Source organism: Emydura macquarii, unplaced genomic scaffold, assembly GCF_026122565.2.
Source record: "Emydura macquarii macquarii isolate MOO-44397 ecotype Brisbane River unplaced genomic scaffold, CSIRO-AGI_Emac_v2 contig_2473, whole genome shotgun sequence".
NCBI classification, from domain to species: domain Eukaryota; kingdom Metazoa; phylum Chordata; order Testudines; family Chelidae; genus Emydura; species Emydura macquarii.
The window spans coordinates 2547630-2569153 of record NW_027132610.1 but is presented as its reverse complement, the minus strand read 5'-3'; the positions used below and the strand labels follow the sequence as shown (position 1 = coordinate 2569153).

The window sequence follows — 21524 nt, the reverse complement described above, 5'->3', positions numbered from 1 at the left end:
GGCTTCTATACTGTTTGGTTGCTCTTAGGATGTTTTTGTCCAATAACTGTAAAGCTGAGTGAGCATGGTCAGAAAAATAAGTGATGTGCCTTAACTTTTTCAGGATTGTGGCTCATGAGACATGAATTCTATTCCTAGCTCTGCCGTGTGACGTTGGGTGAGTTATTTCACCTCTTTATGCTTTTGGGTATATTTTATGGTATACATTTTTAATTATTTAAACAGTAATATATTAAACTGCAGTTTTAATAAGAACTACAGGAACAGACATATATATGCACTAACATTTGCACTTCCTGAATTTTTGTTGCATTAACAATTTTTGCTTTAATGTTTTAGGGACTTTTTTTTTTTTCAAGAGATAAAAAACTGTTTGCTATGCGTGTTTGGCACTTGTTCTAGAGCTATTGGGCTTGTGGGTCTCAGCCTGAGCTGGCTCCATCAGCTGGGAGAGAAGATGGTGCAAAGATCCCCAATGGCAATTATGGGGGGAGAAACACCAAGTCACAAGCCTTCTGGATAGGTGCCAGTTCTATTTGGAGGAGGGGCATATGTTTGGGACCCTACTTCCGAGCCACTATAGCTGGAGAAGTATAGATGGTAACTTGGGGACAAAGAACTCATTAGCATGAGTTCTTTGCCTCCCGTACCCTAAGTAGTTCCATAACAATCTCCTATGGAGCAGGTGTAGAGTCACTCTGTGACAGATTCTGCCACGAGACAATAGTGTTCCAGGTTGGCTGCCAAGCCCAGAGCTGGGTTAGACAGCAGTAAGGGTCTAATGAGTCTTTTACTCCCATGTTAAAGGGTCCATGATTTGACTCTTCCTCTCCTCCCCCCCAACCGTGCACTAAGAACCTGATCCTACAAGTTGCTGAATGGGTGTTAAGGGTATTTGGCATTTTACAGGATCAGGCCTTTAATTAATTACACACTTAAGTGTTTGCTCACAAATGCACAGTGCCTCTAGCTGTAGGTGTGTATTTGTAGGCTTAACGCAGTTTGCTATGGCTCAATGCACAGTTTTCATATTATCAGACTTAGTTCTATCAAAACTAATTATTTTCAAGCCGAACAAAGTTTTGAAAGAGGACAATGCCCAGGCCACGTTTCAGGCTTCAGCTTCTAGCTTTGGTTTGATTTTCTTTTCATAATGGAAACATATATTCTTCATCATACATTCTCCCGCAATATCTCAAAAACAGATGGAAGGGTTTTCCTCAAACTCCCTTCTCCTTTTAAAAAACCTCAAACCAAAAACCCTGGGCTGACAAGCATGGAAAACATTAATCCATAGGCCCATTTTCCATAAGGGCACACGCCTGTGAAAACAGGGCTATAATAAATAATTTTGAAACCTTAAGGAACAGTTGTGAACTGCCTTACTCACCTGATCAAGTAAAGTTCCCTTTCCCCCCTTGCATGGGCTACCTATATCACAGGAGAAAAGCAGCTTCCATGGGGCTGCTACTCCCCTTCTCATGTATGTGGGTGGGGAGTGGCAGGATGGGTAGTGAGTGGGTAGAGCTTTGAGCTGGCGTGCAAACTGCAGCATGCATGTGTCTGGCACAGATTACTTCCCCCTGGAGATTAGGGGAACCAGGAGCTAGATTAGAAACCTGACTGTGGCACAGTCTACTCCTGGGCAGCACAACTACACACTGCCCCTTGCTCAGGACTTGATGCAAAGCCACAGTTGTGCCCTTATGTATTTTGTGACCTTATCTACACTGGTTAGCAGGCACTGCTAGAATAAGGCAAATGTACTTTGTAACTACTGAAAATTAATGGAGGGATTTGGTTTTGTTTTTGAGGGCAGGGGTTAAAAAATGCTTTTGGTGCCTTTAGGACGGGGCTGATGTTAGTTGTTTGCTAGAATGCTCTGTCAGCCTAGCTGATACTGAATGCACGCAGAGTCCACCAGACCAGTGGCTATTGTTTCTTCAATATCAGTGTGCTCCTCAATAATGTTCAGGTAATGTTTCTCTCTCTCTCTGCTGCCTGCTGTTTTACACTCCATTCTGCTCAGGTCTTGTGCCAAAACACAACAGTGCAGAGGCATGTGATCTCTCCTGAGAGCTGTGCTGAGTCTTCCCCCAGTACCTGCTGTGCTTCATTTCAGAATCCAGTGTAGTCCATGAAAAGCAAATGCTGTTTCTATTTCCATCTCTGCACCGCATCACTCCAATTTTGTGTATTTAAAAAAAATGTTTAACACTGCAGCTACAGGGCTTAAGTAGACTAGTGTTAGTCACTGCACAGCTGTGTAGATTCTTTTCCCATGTGAGGAGTCCAGATTCCACAAAATCTAAAATTCCACTGAAGGGTTAAAAAAGTTTCTTCCATTATAAAGATAAATTGATCACATGCGTCTAAATTTCAGAAGCTAGAGCGTGCTATGATGCTACCAAGTGACTTGGAGGGAGCTGGCAAGAATGCCTCATGGGCTTGGGCTGGAGAGAGGAGAGGAAAAACTACTGCAGTCACTGGCTTTGGGGGAAGAGAAGAGACAAGCCCTGCTATTAAAGGGATGGTGAAAATTAAGACCACAAGACAAGGCTGGCCTATGGCAGGGCTAGTGTGTGTGCTGGACACTGCACAAGCAGGGTGCAAGAGTAGCCCATATGCCTGATAGAGAGATATCTCTTCAAGAGATCTAGAGAGAAGATGATGGTGGGGGTGGAGGAATGTGTTTGCATCATTGTTGCTCTGCAGATGCACAGTTAGCATTCCATGCCCAGAAGTTTCTGGAATTGGCTGTGGTAGTTTTGGGCATGATCAATAGGCTCCCTATAGCTGGGCTAATAGACTCCATTGAGGGCAAGTAGTCAGGTCAGCTGCTTTACAAAAGGACAAATGACCTAGGTATTGGGCTGGGAGAAGTTCAGCCACAGAAGGAGGCTGTTTCCCCCTACCGCTGGAGCATTTTTACCATGTTAGTGATACTGTTATCTTTCCAATAAGGAAGCACAGGTAGTGTTAGTTATGGAAAGGGGAAACAGAGAGAAAATTAATTTTTTCCTTTTAATAGTATACTTTGAATGTTTGATTTTAGCCAAATTGTCTTAATAAGTATGGTTCACAAATTATTTTCTTATTTAAATGTGATGGTAGGGAAAGAGTCATCTTATATTTTGCTTTTCTCAGTTTTGTATTTTTCTTGGAACAGGGTTATTCATTTATGCACATAATTAATACTGATGGGTTAATTAGTTAGCTAACTAGCCAACTGAGTGATTCCACACTCCACTGGAGGAGGAGAAATAATCTGCCTGGGTTCTAATGGGAGACATCTGCAAGCAATAGGAGGGATGATATAACTGCAGTATGTTTGACTCAGCAGACTGTATAGAGTTGATGAACAAAGGCTAACTGGCACTCAGTTGAACTCAGTCTAAGCTTTTGGAACTCTGAGTTACTTCTCATTGTGCTTCTGTGGGGACTGACCTGTTTAGAGTTAAAAAATATATATATTTATTTATAACTGTTAAGATACTGTATGTGGATTATGAAGTAGACTTGTTTACTGGAAATTAAGCTATTATCTTTATTCTTATAAATAGGTACCTAGGAATTAAGTTCATTTCTTTTGTTCTCTTTGGACTTGATTGTGTGGAGATTGACCCTGTGCAATCCTTGTTGAAAATCCTCAGTGACTGAATTCTGGGTCTCCATGTTCTTTGTATAGAAGTTGTGTTGAAGCACTGGGAGAGGAACAGTAAACTCTCTAGCTCACCCAAAGGCTACACAAACACTAGGAGAACTGTTCAGATGATGTGGACTCAAGTGCCAGCAATATGCAAATGACACACAGCTTTACTTATCTTTCACTGCCTATGACTGCCAGGGTACTAACATAAAGGTGGCCTTGTACTTGGGCGAAATCAGCTCATGGATGTAAACAGCTGGCAGAAGCTGAACCTGAATAAGACAGAGGTGATGCTGGGAGGGGTGAGGGAAGGAGAAGATAGCACTTGGGAGAGCTTGCAGCCATGATGCAGTCTTCTTTGGTTGAAGGTTTACATCCATAATTGGTCAGTTCAGTCTGTAGTTTAGGAGTGTTCTTGGATTCTTCATAGACACTAACCTCTCGACTATAGCCATGCATAAACACCGGGGTGTAAAGCTATCAGCCCTTAGGAAACTCTAACTACTACAGAATACTGATGTATGTCTCTTCAGCAACACAGGCTACCACAAACAAATCAAACCTGTCCTACGTTGGCTTCCCAGGAGTACCAGGTCATGGTCTCAGTCCTTATCTTCAAATTGCTCAATGAGCTGGGCTCAGCATATCTAAAAGATTGACTAAAGCTGTGGGACAAGGCCATGGTTGACAACTCTGCTCCTCTGGCACAATGGGATTTTCTGCTATAAGGGTAAAGCTTGTCTGTGCAGGAGACAGAGCTTTCTTGGGGGCTGATTCAAGACAGTGGAATTAACTCTCACTAAAGACTAATCACCAAGCCTCACCATTTTCCATTCCAAGTGCAAAGCATGTTTCTTTGATCTTGCCTTCTCTAGCAAACACAGAGCAGCACATTTATTTTTAAAAAAATAAGAAAAGGCCCTACCAAAACACGATACTGTACCCACAATGGAGAGGATGAGAGAGAACGACATGTGTCAGGTGTCAGTCACATCTCCTAATACACTATGCAAAAACAATTATATTATGGTGAGGAGGGCTGTACAGGACCCTGAACAGAACAGAATAGACTTTTCCTACTTGCATTCTCTTCCCTACTTGAGCAGAAGTAGGAATGGAGCATCATAAATAGTTAAATCACATAAGGAGAGCAAGAATGCAGGAAACTCAGGGAAAAGAGAAGGAACAAAAACTAGAGAAGAAAAAGAGTTTTTACAGAAACAGTATATTTATTTCACTAGTTCTTTTTAAACAAAGGTATGCTGAGGATAAGGTGACCATTTAGCAAGTGTGAAAAATCAGGATGGGGGTGGGAGGTAATAGGTGCCTACATAAGAAAAAGATCCAAATAGAGGGACTGTCCCAATAAAATCAAGACATCTGGGACATCACCCTATCTGAGGATTCTATTTTATTTTAATAATCCCGGTTCTCATCCCTCGTTTACTTTTTTTCCTTGGTCTCCAACAGCATCTTCTCTTTTTCTGATGTATTTTTCTGTCTTCTGTCTTCCCTGTTTTCTTCAAGATTGATGCAGACTTTCATCTTCAGTGATTGTCTGGACCAGTGTTTTCTTCCGGGCCTGCTCTAGCCTTTAGAGTTTACATAACAGTGAAGCTGTAATTTTCATTGTTACAGTGGGTTTTATTTTATAATCCTAGAACATCGTTTGAATTGCAGATATTTTCCAGGGAGCCATTCCCATGGACTCCCCTGGATAAAGCAGGGCTAGGGCAGATTTTTCTTTGGGTCTAGGATTCACCATTAACAATCCACCCCCACCCCTGAAAAAAAAGAGAGAATAAATCACACCATAATTTGAAAAATTATAAGAAGAGGAACATTTACTTTATCAGGAATTAAATTTCCAGCACTATAGCTGGTGATCTCCTTTCTTTGGAAGTCTGCAGAAAGTGAAGTTCTCAGGTGACTATTGTCTATTGATGGTATGAGAACATAGAATTAGGATATGTGATGGGTCTTTAAAAAAATGGATCATGAAATGTACTGCAGTGAATTCAAACTGGAAAAGAAGCAGATATGGGCAACTAGGATTATCGGGGAATGGGAAGCCTATTTTATGAGAGGAGACTGAAAGTGTTTGACTTGTTTAGCCGAGCAAAAAGAAGGCTGAGAGGGGATATTCGTAAATTCTAATGCCAAAAGGGACCATTGTGACCCTCCAGTCTCATCTCCTGTATAACATAGACCATAGAACTTCCCCAAAATAATTCCTAGAGCAGATCTTCTAGAAAAACATCCAACCTTGACTTAAAAATGTCAGTGATGGAGAATCCACCATGACCGTTGGTAAAGTGTTCAAGTGGTTAATTACTTTCACAGTTAAAAATGTATGCCTTATTTCCAGTCTGAATTTGCTTAGTTTCAACTTCCAGCCATTGGATCATGTTATACCTTTCTCTGCTAGATTGAAGAGTCCATTATTAAATATTTGTTCTCCATGTAGATACTTATAAACTGTAGTCAAATCAACCCTTAACCGTCTCTTTAGTAAGCTAAATAGACTCAAGGAGCTCAATCTATCACTAAGGCAATAAGGCATGTTTTCTAACCCTCAGTCATTCTTGTGGCTCTTCCATGAACTCTCTCCAATTTATCAACATCTTTCTTGAATTGCAGGCATCAGACCTGGATTCAGTATTGCAGCAATGGCCACACCAGTGACAAATACACAGGTAAAATAACCTCTGTATTCCTATTTGAGATTCCCTATATATGCCTCTTGGGATTGCATTAAATGTCTTGGCCACAGTGCCACAGTGGGAACTCACATTCAACTGATTGTCCACCACAACCCCCAAATCTTTTTCTGATTTCCCCCCGTCTTGTAAGTTATGTGGCCTACATTCTTTGTTTTTAGGTGTATACATTTACACTTAGCCATATAAAATGCATATGGGTTGCTTGTGCCCAGTTTACCAAGCAATCCAGGTTACTCTGAACATGATTGTTCATTATAAATAAATTGGAGGATAAACAACAGGAAGAAGGATGCAGTGTTATTTAAGCTAATAGACACTGTTGGCACAAGAACAAATGGGTGCGAACTAATCATGAATAAATTTAGGCTGGAAATTAGAAGAAGGTTTCTAACCATCAGAGAAGTGAGGTTCTGGAACAGCCTTCCAATAAGAGTAGTGGAGGGCAAACAACCTACATAGTTTTAAGACTGAACTTGATAAGTTTCTGGAAGGGGTTGTCTGTGATAGTGATAGCAGAGAACTGGACTCAGTGACCCAAGAGGTCCCTTTCAGTTCTATGTTCCTATGACAGCAGTGGAAAAAAGTCTATTTGTTTATAGAATACTATGTAAACAAGAAATATATAAACATGCTTCCTCGCTTTACCCCAACTATGTGGCTCAACCCTAATCTGGAAGGAATGCATCTAGGGGTATCTTCATGTGGATTGAGTCCTTGGCCACTCTTTTGAAATACCAGTGAAGACACCACTTGTGGTAGTGGGTGGGGATATGGGCATCATTCATGGGAGAGTCTATCAGTTCATCAAGCTTGAGCTATCCAACAGCCATTGGATGGTAATGATTTCTGGTAACTACCTGTCCTCGCTTGGATTCACAACAATATCCTAGAAGTGAAAAACTCCATATTCAATTAGTCCTGGCTACTTTCTTCCCAATGAGCAATGTTTGAGTGAGATCTGACTGCTTCAGGCTTTTAAAAGTCAGCAGCTCTCTACTTCATAATTCTCTATCTGCTGAAGCCCAATTGCTACTGTATCTGCAATGTGTAATAAACAAGATATACCTGCTACAACCAAATACTTATGCATATGCTGAAGTCCCACTTAAATACATGAAGCCAACTGGACTTTAGGAAGTGCTTAAAGTTAAACACAAGCTGAGATAGTTTGCTAAATCAAGGACTATGTAATCTGGACCTAGAAACATTTTCATTTTTTATATTGTAGCGTTTGAATTTCCATGTATTAAAATACATAGGAACTATTCATAATTAAAAATCAAGAACTAAAGAAAAAAATAATTTATCCTCCATTGAAATGAACAGGAATCCCTGTACACACTTTGAAGAGAAAAAGAATAGAATCATAGAAATGTGGAGCTAGAAAGGACCTCAAGAGGTCATCTAATCCAGCCCCAAGTGCTGAGGCAGGACTCAATATACCTAGACCACTTCTGACAGCTGTTTGTCTAATCTGTTCTTAAAAACCTCCAATGATGGGGATGGCGCAACTTCTTTTGGAAGGCTATTCCAGAACTTACAGTTAAAACTCGCCCCCCCCTGCTAATTTCCTAGCTGCAGGTTAACTCTATTACTACTTGTCCTACCTTCAGTAGACATGGAGAACAGTTGATTATCTTCCTCTTGAAAATAGCTCTTAACATAAGTGACGACTGTTATCTTGTCCCTCTTAATCTTCTTTACTCAAGACTAAACATGCCCAGTTATTTTAACCTTTTCTCATAGGTCAGATTTTTCTAAACCTTTTAGCATTTTTGTTGCTCTCCCATAGACTCTCTCTAATTTCTCCATGTCTTTCCTAAAGTGTGGCACTCAGAAAAGGACATAATACTCCAGATGAGGCCTCACCAGTGCTGAGTAGAGTGGAATAATTACATCCCGTCTCTTGCTCCTGTTAATTCATCCCATATTTGCCTTTCTTGCAGTTGCACCATGTTGTTGGCTCATATTTAATTTATGATGCATTATAATTCCCCAGTTCCTTTTCAGCAGTACTACCACTTAGCCAGTTATTCCCCATTTTGTATTTATGAATTTGATTTGTTTTCCTCCTTAGATATAGTACTTTGCACTTGTTTTTATTGAAATTTCATGTTGTTGACTTCAGACCAATTCTCTGATTTGTCAAGGTCATTTTGAATTCTAATCCTGTCCTCCAAGGAGCTTGCAAATCCTCCCAGTTTGGTGTCATCTGCAAATTTTATAAGCGTACTCTCCACTCCATTATCCAAGTCATTAATGAAAATGTTGACAAGCACCAGACCCAGGACTTATCCTTGCGGGACCCCACTAGATATAGGGGTCCCAGTTTAACAGCAAACTCCATTGATAACTACTGTTTAAATACAGTCTTTCAACCAGTTATGCACCCACTTTATAGTTAATTTTTCTAGATATTTCCCTAGTTTGCTTATGAGAATGTCATGTTGGACTGTGTCAGAAACATCACTAAAATCAAGGTATAGCCCATCAACAGCTTCCCCCTATCCAATAGGCTAATAGTCCTGTCAAAGAAGGAAATTAGGTTGGTTTGGCATGATTCATTCTTGAAAAATCCATGTTGGATTTTACTTATCACCCTGTTATCCTATAGGTGCTTACAAATTGGTTGTTTAATAAATTTTTCCAGGACCTTTCCAGGAATAGGAGTTAGGCTGACTGGTCTATACTTCCCCTGGTCCTCTCTGTTCCCTTTTAAAAGATAAGTACTATGTGAAGAAATATATCATTTTATAAGTAATGGCTGGTGTAATACAAATGATGCTTATGTGATGTAGTTGCTGAGAGAATTTGGTTGCCCTCTGAAAATATGGTGGGTTCTGCTTCTGGCTCTGTTGTCAATAACTGATCACTGCTCATATTAGTTAACTGGGGATAAGAAATTGATTCCTAATTGTTACGTGTTTTGCAACATGCCATTGGGCTGATCAGCCTTTGGACTAATAAAGGTACTTTCACTTTGTGTCAACTCTTGAATCTCATTGGGTTAGACTGAACACCCCAGGGATAGACTACGTTTGCCCTTCTGCAATCCTCTGGGACCTCACCTATCTTCTATGAGTTCTCAAAGATAATTGCTAATGGTTCTGAGATTGCTTCAGCCAATGGTTCCTTAAGTACAGTAAGGTGAATTTCATTAGCTGTATTCAAATTAGCTGGGCTGAACTTATCTAAATATTCTTTAGCCTGTTCTTTCTCTTTTTGGCTTGTGTTGTCATGAGTGAACTCCTGGAGCTGAGCCTGAGGACGAGCCAGCTCAGCCTCTAGGCAGGTTGATGAGCTCAGCTGGGTTGCAGTAGGAATGCCTGATGGCTGAAGTGAGCCAGCAGGCCTGCTTTTAAGCTCAGCAGCAGCAGCAGGCTGTTGGCTACTCAACCTATGTGCCTGCAGGTGCAATCACTCCTGCATGTCTCCTCTTCCCAGCCTTGCTCTAGCCTTATTTCTGTCCTGTTCCAGGCCTGCTAGCTCCTGACCCTGGCTCATCTCTTGGCCCCTGCTCCAGCCAGTAGGCCTGACTCCTGCTTTAGCCATTAGGCATGACTGCCAGTGCCCCAGTTGTGATGTGTTCCTTCCCTCTTGTTAATTGTGTGAAACATCTGGTCACAATTAATGTTTTTTAATGAAGACTGAAGCAAAATAGGTATTACACACCTCAGCCTTCTTGGTGTCATGTGTTATTAAGTCTCCTTCCTCACTAAGTAGTGGATCTACACTTCCCTTCATCTTTCTCTTACTCCTAATGTATTTATAGAATTTTGCTTTCTGTTTTTTGTTTTTTCTTTTTTCTTAGCTGAAGACAAATCTACAGACATGGTCTCAGAAGCGGTAAAGTTTTCCAAAGCCAAAACTGCCTTGGGAAAAAAGTTAGTAGAGGTCTCATTTCAATGGAGTTACTTACAAAAGGATTGAATTTGGCCTGATGGCCTAATGTTACAAAATGATATAACTATGATGTCAGTTTTTAGACCAAACGCAGAGACCTGTGATGAATATGTAGATGTAACTGGGACTTGTGAATATAGTCATTTTTTAAAAATTGCACTTGGTTTTGGTTTTCCTTGATTCAGAACAGCCAGATGGATGCTACAAATCAGTTTGAAAGCTCTGATCCAAACTCCATGCTCAGACACATTCACACACTGGCTTTTAACTTCAGTGGAAGTTGTGTAAGTGTATCCCAGAGCAAAATTTGGCCCTCTATATTTATTTAGATTAAGAAGCTTTGGCTTGTAAAATTACTATTTATATTCGGGCTAATAGACAGGTTATTATTGCTCTCAGAAACCTAGACATATGGCTGAATGAAGCCTGGCTGTCCAGGTCTGATTGTATTAATATTTTCCAAGTGATGAGGCTGCAGGACATCATGCCATATGTTGGTAAATGGCTAAGGCAACCTCAACAGCTAATCAGGATTGAAGACTTCATTTACAGGATTTATAATACTGTATTATATGCTGGGGCTGGAGTGGGGGGAACGGAAAGTTCTCTGGAACCATCAGATATTTGCCCATTGGAGCAGTGGTAGCATCTTGTTTTGCCATATGGGAGAATGGGATTGGAAAGCAGACATAAAACTCATTCCTCAGTCTGTTAGATAGTGAAAGAGTGGCAAATGGTTAAATCTTTGGTAAGGGGCAAGAGGGATGGGACAGATGTTGCTACTCACATAGCTTCACGTTCCATGGCAGTGTGAGGGTTGGGAAGAGTTTATTGTTTGTCTTGGTCTCTTAAAAAAAAAGCAGTAAATTGAAATTCTCTGTCAAATTTGGGGTGCTTCAGTTTTGGGTGCCCAACTTTCGTGTGTGGACACAAACTGAGCTGCAAAACTTGTAACCAATTAAGATGACGGTGCCCCTAACTTGTTAGACAATCATGGCTCCAGCTGTAGTGTGGACAGCTCTTTGGAGGATTGTTCAGGATTGTGATGGCCAGCTTTAAGGTCCAGGATCAGGAGCCTTGAAGAGTGGGTGGGGCAGGCCTCCCCTCTTCCAGCCAGTCCAGACAAATGTTTAGGGGTTTTAAACTCAACTGGGAAGGGTCAAGGGAGTGGTCAGAGGACTGGGGGTGGGTGATGTAAAAAGGATGCTCCACGCCCAGTTAGAGAGCTCTCTCCAAGGAGGACTCTGCCAGGACACAATCACAGAAGGATGGCATGGAAACTCTGAATTAAAGTTGTGGGTTTGCAGGTTGCAGAGGCCAGGACTTGAACCATGTAGTCTCTCAAAGAAGGACTGTGGGATCCTGAACCTAGAGGTGGGTGAAAAAGGGGCTCTTTTGAAAACTGGACTATGTTTAATAAATTAGACCCAAAGGGAGGGGAAATGTTGGTTTTAAAGACTTTTGGGGATGAGATGATTATTTCCAGCAGCCTTGAAAGGAAAATCAAGGCAGGGGACTGTGGTGGCAGGCAATGCCACAAGGAGGCATGCTCAGACTGCACCCCTTCTACTGACAGATTCAGTAAAAGAGGGACTTTAATTTTTACATGGAAAAGGAATCCATGACCTATAGAAGCCATGTGCAGTAGAGAGTGGCCTACAGAAATATGGGATACATTTGCACAGACTCAAAAGTGCCACAGTTTGACTCACCTCTTACTACATGTAGTTAATAAGGGTGACCCTAGGGAGCATAAGTGCTATGAAGCAATCTCATTATTCTTTCATGTTACTGAGGTGCGGCTTCAAGACACACTGCAGTGCCTCAAAGGTAAGAATGATTAATTGGGGTTGTCAAAAAAGACGGATTTAGGGTGAGAAGAAGAAATTGATATCAGATTTGCAATTTGAGGAATTCCATGGAAAGAGTTTGGCAGTTCATAATCCAAATCAACATGTGATTCCTTACTTAGAGAGGAAATATTCATCTCTGTTAGACATGCTGATAAAGGTGGCAGTTTTCTGACCACAAGAAAAAGAAAAGACCAGTTTGGTGCATCAGGCCTGCTTTTTTTGGCTGGCTTTGCTTTCACTAACCTACCATTTTCTCTGGATAATCTTGTTTTTTGTTTTGGCTAGATGTCCCTTGGATTTAACATATGGGTTAACTGAGGCACAAAGTGGATAAGTCACTTGCCAAAAGTGACACAGCAAATCACTGGCAGAGCAGGGATTAGAATTCGGAAGTCCTGTCATCCAGTTCCCTGCTCTTACTAATACGAATAAAGTTTAGCCATTGTTTATACAGAATCTACTGTGATCTATTCTTTGCTGCTGTGAAACCAGTGGAGCAAGCACAAGTTGACTAAGAAATTTTCTTCTTACAGCAGCATTGGCAGTAGTGATGCTGCTGCTGAAAAATAAAAATGTAAAAGAATTGTTCTGATTTGTGCTCTATATGGAATACAGGGAGTAGGGGAATTAGTGCTTGGCAAACAACATCATTTTGGGAATGCATGCTGTTTCCAGAGTTCTAAGAGATTTAAAAAATGAAGAGTTAAAAACAACATATTAAAAGTAGATAACAGCATTGGTTTAACCATCTAGGTACTTATCTGCATTCATTCTCCTCCACATAAGACTGTGCCTGAGAAATAAGGAACTGGTTGTTCCAGCAATGTGTTAGTTGTGAAAGAGGTGTTTACAATGTGTTTCAGTAGAGCTGGAAGTCAATACAAGTAACTGATGCAGAAGAGTTATTCTGAATTCTGTTCCTCTACATACAGTAGTCAGTTTGGACTGTAATCTTATAAACATCTATGATTAAATTATTAAATTAATAACATCACACATGTTAATTGATTTTTTTTTTAACAGAAGCACTTGAAATAGTACATGGAAATAAATGAGTGCAATAGTAGTCGCTCTCTATCGTCACTGTCTGGAGTTCCACTCATCCAATTACATCACAGACCCTCTTTAATACAGCTTCTGCCCTTTGCACTCAACTGAACCACTCTCGCCAAAGTCTCTAATGATGTCTTCATGGCCCAAACTCAGAACCAATCCATCCTCATCCATGTTAACCTGACAACCACCTTTGACACAGTCAACCACGCTCTCATTCTTGATGCTGTGTCCCTTCATGGCTTCCCTGACTCTGCCCTCTCCTGGATCTTCTATCTCTTGCATTGCTCCTTTAATGCATCATTCAGAGGATCCTCTGCATTCTCCCGCTAACTTTCTGTGCAAGTTCCTCAAGCCTCCGTCCTTGATCTCCTTTTCTTCTTGCTCTGTACCTTATCTTGAGGTAATCTCATCTGCAAACAAAAAATCAGCAACTGTCTCTATGCTGATGACCAGTGCTTAATTTGTGCCAGGGCTTATCAGGGCTGAACCCTGGCACCTTTGGGCTTGGCAGTTCATAGCTCTGGCACCCCTGGGCTTGCCACATCTGTTATGAAAGTTAAAAAAATTGTTTGAGTCTCAGCTTGAACCCTGGCATCTCTTTCATTACAAATTAAGCACTGCTGATGACTGACAGATCTACTTCTCTACTCCAGAACTGTCTCCTTCTGTCCAAACTAAAATCTCTGACCACCTCTCTGATATCTCCTCATGGATGTCCAGCCACCAGTTTAAGCTCAACATGGACAAAACAAAACTCCTAATCTCACTCCTTCAACCCAAAGCCTTCCTCCTTTCTCAGTCACTGTGGACATTATCACTGTCATTCAAGCCTATAGCCTGAGCATCATGTTCACCTGGGCCTTCTCTAGATCTTCACTTCATCCAGGCCGGGTCTAAATCCTACCAATTTTTTCTGTATAACATCTCTAAATTATGGCACTTCCTATCCTTCCACACACCTAAAATTCTCATCCAGGCTGTCATCACCTCACATCTCAGTTACTGCAACATCCTCTTCTCTGGGCTTGACAAACAGTCTTGCCCACTCAGAACCACTTAAATGCTGCTGCAAAGATCATTCTCTTTGTCCATGTCAGCCCCTTCCTTTGCATCCCTCCACCGGCTTCCCCTTCTCTATCATGTCAAACATAAGTTACTTCTCTTGCCTTTCAAGAACACGTTGTAGTCTCTCATTTTCCATATGCTATCACAATGCCTCTTCCCATCTCCAATCAGCAAATGATGCCAACCTTCATCACCCACTTCTTCAACTTTCGAAGAAGGACCTTCATGCTTTCTCCCATACAGTCCCTTATGCTTGGGAGGAGCTCTCCACAGACATCTGCAAACCTACCTCATTGTTCTCCTTTAAATCCCTTCTTAACTCTCCATTGCTCTCCTTTAAAAAGCTTGCCAACAACTAAGTTGTTGATGTTCTGAGACCACTGCTTATCATGCTGACCAGTATTACTGTAAGCTTTCTGGGATGGAAGTCATTTTTTTTATTTGGTGTTTGTACAGCACGTCCCACAATGGGCTCCTGGTCCATGACTGAAGCTCCTAGATTCTACAGTAATACAAACAGATTATTATAATAACCATAGTAGCTGTACTATAAACTGACATCTGATATTTGAGCCCAATAGATCATGAAATGGTAAAAAGTGCTTAAAATCATGGCTTCAAGTGTTTGGACCAGAAATCTTTTGCCCTGTGAAATCTGATATCTAGAAAAACAGAACTGAAGTAGAGAATTAGTGCCAGTTAGTTAAACTAGGTTGATCGGTAACTAGGAAAATTCCATGATAAATCTAACCTGGACCTCTGAGCTGGATCACTGAGTTACTGCATAACTGAATATTTATGAGGCGCAAGTTTAAAATGAATATATGTACTGAATTATTTACAAGTGGTTGCATGTTGCACTTAGTTGCTTTTAATGCTATCTGTTAATACAATACATTCAAGATGGCAATTAACACACATTACTCTGGCCTTGCTCTCTTCATTTTCCAGCATATTTTGGGATGTAATGATGTAAGTAAATGAGAAAAGAATCTCTCTCTCTCTCTCGCACGCACACTCATGCGTTATTATGCAATTCAAATTGAAATGTAATGGACCAGAAGACAAGGAAGGTCAAAATTATCAATAAAGTAGTTTGTAAATCTAGGGAAGGAAAATGTAATCTTTCGGTCTGTGTTATCTGCCTTGAATAATGACACCCAAAAAAGGAAAAATAAAAGTAAAATCTTATTTTAAGGCCAAACCCTGCAACACCTCCACAGGGATCCCAAAATGCTACTGAACTGAAAACAGTCCTGCTGCAGCTGCAATGACATGACCCTTAGATCATTCTGGGCCTGTGGGAACATCTCACATTGTATCGCAATAGGTGTAAATCTCTCTCTTTCAGGTTCTGCTGCTGAGGAATACGGGGAAGGTGAACTGGTCCTTTAGCACTATGCAAATAAAATCCCTACAACAGGATTTAGGGCCTGATCCAATGGCCACTGAAAACTGTGGGAGTCTTTCCACTGGCTTCTACAGACAATAGATTGGGTCCTTAGAGGGAAATAGATCCCTCAGAGAGGTAGGAGGGGACACTAGAATCCTTAAGAGCCATGCAGCAGGAAGGGGCTAGTTGGCAATGGGAAATAGACAGTCTTTTGACAACATTAGCAGATAAGGTAGGCTGGGCTAAGTGGACATTTGGACACAGCCCTCCAAGCATGAAGCCTCATGGAAACTCATAACTAATCATGGGGATCCTTACATTATGCAACCTGAACTTGCTGGTGTGGTTAACTGAAACACATGTTGGGAGTGGAACTAATATATAGTGTCAGTCCTGGTCAAGCTCCCCCTGCTCAACGCTCACCAGGCTGCTGTGTTTGGATCCCAGCAGTGGACCTGCGTGCTTCTAAGGTTCCCTTGGTCTGAGTAGGTGCCAACACTGCCTCTTTTTTTGGCCACACTCTCTCACACTTCTAGGGTAACCAGATAGCAATTGTGAAAAATCGGGACAAGGGCTGTGGAATAATAGGCGCCTATATCAGACAAAGCCCCTAATATCAGGATTGTCCCTATAAAATCAGGACATCTGGTCACCCTACATACTTCCTGGGCATAGATGCTCTGTCTGATGCTCCTGCTCTGAGGTGGGGCCCCATGTCCCAGCTGCCCTAGCCCCCAGGACCAATCCTGACCTCCCAAGACACTCCAATAACTTAAATACACCCTCCCCCTGAGCTCCACCCTTGTGGACACTCTGGTTTACAGTTTACCCCTTCAGGGACATGTGATACAGACATCACAGAGAGATTTTTAAAACAATCACTGTTTACTTTAGACTGCACATGAGAGATACAGATCTAAGTTAAAAACAATAAACACCTACATGTCATTCCCTGCCTCAATTTCCTCACCATTCTTGAGCATTCTTGTGGATTTGGGACAGGGTTCTTTCAGGGTTCCACTTTCTGTTCCTGGATCTCCCTTCTCATGGGTTCCAGCTTTGTATAATTTTTGGTGGTGACCAGAACAGGTCCAAGTCCTGCCACCCCCACCTGCCTGGTAAGCCTCTGGGAGAGGAGCTGGGAGGTGGGCATGGCCGCTATGCTACTTGAGACAGGAGCGGCTCCTGGGCAGGTGCTGGGCCCACGTGGAAGAGGGGCGGGGGGAGGAGGCAGGGCTGGGACAGAGAGCGGTTGCCATGCTGCTTGAGGGTGGGGCTGGCACTGGAGCGGCTCCTGGCCAGCGGCTGTGAGTGTGTCTGGAGGAGAGAGGGGGACAGAACGGCTGGACCTCCCTCGGCGCTGGGGGCTGCTGCGCTCTGCCCCTGCACGGCCAAGCACCACTGGAGGCTCTGCGGCCAGGGCCCCAGCAGAACAGAGATATTGGTGGAGCGAGGCCCATGTTCCTGAATATTGGTGGAGCATGGGCACCACAGGCCCATATAACTCACCACCTATGTCCCTTCTGCAGCTCAGGGCTTCTCCTCCTAGACATGGAGTCTGTTCTCACTCCTACAGCCAGCTTCCACTTGGTTCTGGTCTGTTCTCCCTCTGTAAATGGGCTAGTAAGAGAATCTTCCTCTTATAATTTCCAGTTTCCTTTGTGATGTGATACTCTGCTCAAGCTCAGACCTCCTGTCAGGTGATCAGTCGCCTAGTTACCAGCACACCTGGGCATGCTGGTTCTTCAGCTCACTGGCCTAAGGTGTCTCCATTTGAATAGAGGACCATCAAGATTTAACACCCCTGAGAATTTCAGACCACGATGGAGGTAAAAAGACAGCAGGGAAGGCACGGCCAGCCTTACAATCAAAATGATGTCTGTAGTTTGATTTAGATACTATGGAGCCCTCATAATAACAAACAGAATTAATAAATGGTACATAGACAGATCCCCCAAATTGTCACAATATGTATATTGTAGATGTGCCTTTTACCGTTACAAAATTTTAGTTGTTGCTGCTGTGGAGTTTTGCCTTTGAAAGACAGCTACTGCATTTTTCAACCCAGAGTCGATGTTATATCACATTTATTGTGGCAGCTTAGTTCTTTATTGTAAGTGCTAGAATTACTGTCAGCCTCTTCATGGATAAGAAAGCACGAAACTTCCCTCTATTAAATATAATGAGTGCTAAGAACATCTTCATAGATTCTCATTTTTTTCCCACTTCCCCCGCCCCACATCTCCCAATTTATTTAGTTAGTTAGTTAGTTAGTTTTTTACAGCAGACCTGATAGTCTGATCCTCTGCTTCTCCCAAGTAGAGTCTAGGAATTGGGCCACACTGTGGCTACCAGAACTGATGGGAAAAAAAGCTGGTAATGAATGCTGCCTGCTAATTAATGATCTGATAAAGGTAGTTAGTATAGTTGATGTGCATTTATTCATTTAAAAATAGAGCCAGTGTACATACATATGTACATTATGCTTATCTCCATTGTACGTATTTTGATTGGGTCACTTCCTCATAGCTTATATGATGCTTTTAAGACTTTGTAAGCTCTTTGGGGCAAGGATTATGTCTTTCCATATACTTGTACAGAGCCTAGCACGACAGAGCCCTGAATCTAACTGGCCATACAAACAATGAGTAATCCTGATAGGAGTTGTGGTGTTCTGTAGCACAGTCTGATGGAGACAGGATTGAGATTAATAAATGTATTTTACATGACCTAAATCTAGATATGGATTCAAGTGGTAGGAGGTAAATGGCTAATGCATTACTCTGTTGCACCAATTACAACAGATTTCCTTTTAAATCCTGCAATCCCACTACAGGGCCTTATTCACTGATTCCTGGCAGTTTGCGTGGTCATTTCTACCAGTACAAAACATCACCAAATCATGATCGTGGCATGTTACACTAGCTTTGCATTCACTTTGCACTGATGTAAATAATTACCTTAGGTGCAGGGACATGGAGCTGCCTGCCCTCTGTCCTTACTCAGGCAAAACTCCTTATACCCTTCCATGGCATACCATGTAGTGGAACAAATCCAGTAGAATTCAACAGAACAGGTGCTGGTTCGGGGGCAAGGGAGAAGAACATGTGGAGGACTTAGACAGTGATGATGAATATTCCCTTGTTCGTGTTTAGATGTTACAAATCCCTTTGCAAAATCTTTTCAATCTGTCTGCCACGCTGCAAAGGGAGTGCCTCTGGCTGTTGCCTGCTCCCTGAGAGATCTTTGATTACCCTTTCCAGCTACCGGTGGCTGAGCTGCATTAACTAATCCTCCTTACAGTAACTTCACCAATGATGTTCAAAATACACTGCAAATCCATTCAGTAGGAAAAACGGCTGCTGACTTTGGTTACCCAGCATTGCAAGCTGGTGCTCATGGCATATTCTATCGTGCAGTTGCCTCAGCTCAGTCGGCAGCACAACACTCTCACACCTGCCCCCCAAAGAGGCAGTCTGCTGTCCTGCGTTAAAACAGGACCTCAAAAATGTTTGAAAATCAAAGATTCAGGATGGTGCAACATGTTAGATAGGGGCAGGCAGGGCTGGATTTAGGTTGTCAGGGATTTGAGGGCTCCCAACCCCTCAGTCTCTCCTTTACCCCTAATTCTCCTTTTTCTGACCCACCGCCTCTAATCACTTTCTCCTCCTAGTGGAGGAGGGGGACCTATGGTAGGTCCTTCTTTCCCCACCCTCCATCCCCAGTATGCCTATCAGGACATTCAAACACCAGCTGACCCACTAGTCCCCAGTTATCATAAAGACTTCTTATAAAGGCCCTGCTTGGCTTCAGATCTTTTGGCTCCCAAGCCCAATTCAGCGCATAAGGTCAGCTCGGTGCAACAAGGACGGAAGGTTTTTAAGAACATACAGTGCAGCACTGAGAAGAAAGCACAGAGAGTTTTCCTTTTTATGTGCCAGCACTGGACTCTACAGTTAGTCACAGCAGGTAGGGACATCCTGCACAGACTCAAAGGCTAGCTCATGCTGGTGCACTGTGTAGCACAATGTTTAGAGCCCTGGGAGAATTACAGGATCTCTCTCCCTCTTGTTCGCCCACACAAACACATAAAGACACAGAAAATGTCAGGGATAAAAAGGAATATCTTTTGGGCTGCATGCGCTATTGTCTGGTGTGCAGAGAGCTGAGGAGATTATGATGTAGGGGTAATGTAAGTGGGGAGGCATACTGGCGTGAGAGGGTAAAAAGTAATTTGGAGTTGGAAACAAAACAAGCTCCATGGCAAAGTGTCAAATCCCAGAATGTGTGTTTGGGCTGTCACCCGCTCGTTATGGCTGGATTCTCTTTCTGATAGAAGTGCTGCGATTATTACTGTACTCTGTTAGCTAAAGTAGCCATTCTGTGGTCTGCTGAGAAAACACCTGTTGATTAGTTTGCCTCTTATAAATGTGTAAGGGCAAAATGTGGACTGTGCATTACATAGAGATGAGTCCGAGTTACAAGATTCAGAGACAGCTATGGCCGTTCATAGCTAGCAAAGACCCACTATCTGACCTTCCCTCCCCACATAAAGTTCAGGGATGTTTTGATCTGGGTTTTTGCTGTTTTCTTCAATTGGCTCTACTTCTCTATAAGGGTCAACTGCATATAAGATTGGAAAATTAGCTTCATCTAGAAAATAATAGTCCACCAAACCAGTACTCTGCTTTACTTGTGATAAGCCACTCATTTTCTCCTCTTCTTTCCCTCAACGTGCTGGTATTTGCGAATCTAGCAAAAATCCAGTTTGGAATAGTTACCATGGAGTTTGCTCTCCTGTTTCATTCTTAGCCACACACTCATTGGAGGGGGCTTGCAGACGCCCATTATAACAGTGCCAGCCTCTAAGCCCAATGGGAGAACCTCAGTTTTCAATTTAAAACAATTTTTCTAGCTGTTTTTCCCCCATGCACAGAGCTTTGGAAATGCAGATCCATATAAACTGATCTCTAGGATTAAATGAGCTCCACTTCTGCAGCAGGAAGTTGGGGAAGATCAATAGATCCTCCCATTACACGCACATCTTTTATGTAAAGTGCGTCAGTTAAGCTTGGGGTGAATCTGAAGGAATCATTTCACTAGCCTTCCCCTAAATCCTTCACCTGGCTCTGTGTAGACTGGCGTGATCATGGTGGTCATTATTTTTTAGCACTGCTCCAAAAATGGTAAGTTCTCTTCTGCTTAAGAATTTCATCAGTCTCTGTCTTTGTCTACATTAGCAAATTTAGTGTCTGTTTTTTAGCAGTGGTGCAGTTTCACCCATGTTAGAAACAGAGCAAACACAAGTGTTGACAGGGTTCAAGTGATTTGCAGCACTGTTTCCTGGGTCAATAAGTGGTCCATCTGAAATGCAATGATATTGCACTTATTGGCCCAGTGGCTGGATTCAGGCTAGTAGAGAAGCTGCCTCCTAAAGTGATAATCCTCCAGACAGAGACCCAGTCATGGAGTGGGCTGAGCTATGCCACAATGAAGGGCTTTTGACAGGCAGTTCATCCACACTTCAATTCCAGCTCAAAGAGACATATCAATGCTAGTTGTTTTTCTAGTCCCGTCTATTATCAGTTAAAGAGTAAAATTCAAGAATAAGATGTAGGAAAACACCGTATCTGTTGAGTCTGCCAAGAGAGAGCTCTCCAATGGAATTTTATAGTATAGGAGGAATGAATCTACAGGACAAGCTGAAGAGGTAAATTTCACCTCGAGAAGATATACCTGAACTAGCTCTGATCGAGCTAGTGAGCTAAATACTGAATGTAACCACAAGCAGTGGGAGGGGCTAGCTGCCCTAAGTACATGCCTAGTGGCTTGGATGTGTACATACTTGGGGTGGCTAGCTCCTTCCATTTCTTGCGCCACCT

The 21524-nt window shown here is 42.2% G+C and overlaps 1 long non-coding RNA gene across 2 annotated transcripts in view; it reads left to right on the top strand.

Moving 5' to 3' along the window:
• Positions 1 to 21524, top strand: part of LOC137162802 (uncharacterized) — a 71063-nt gene that overhangs the window by 7367 nt on the left and 42172 nt on the right. For both annotated transcript variants that reach the window (XR_010922501.1, XR_010922502.1), the window contains exon 2: positions 104 to 157. This is a non-coding gene — a long non-coding RNA (uncharacterized lncRNA). The remainder of the gene's footprint in view (positions 1 to 103; positions 158 to 21524) is intronic.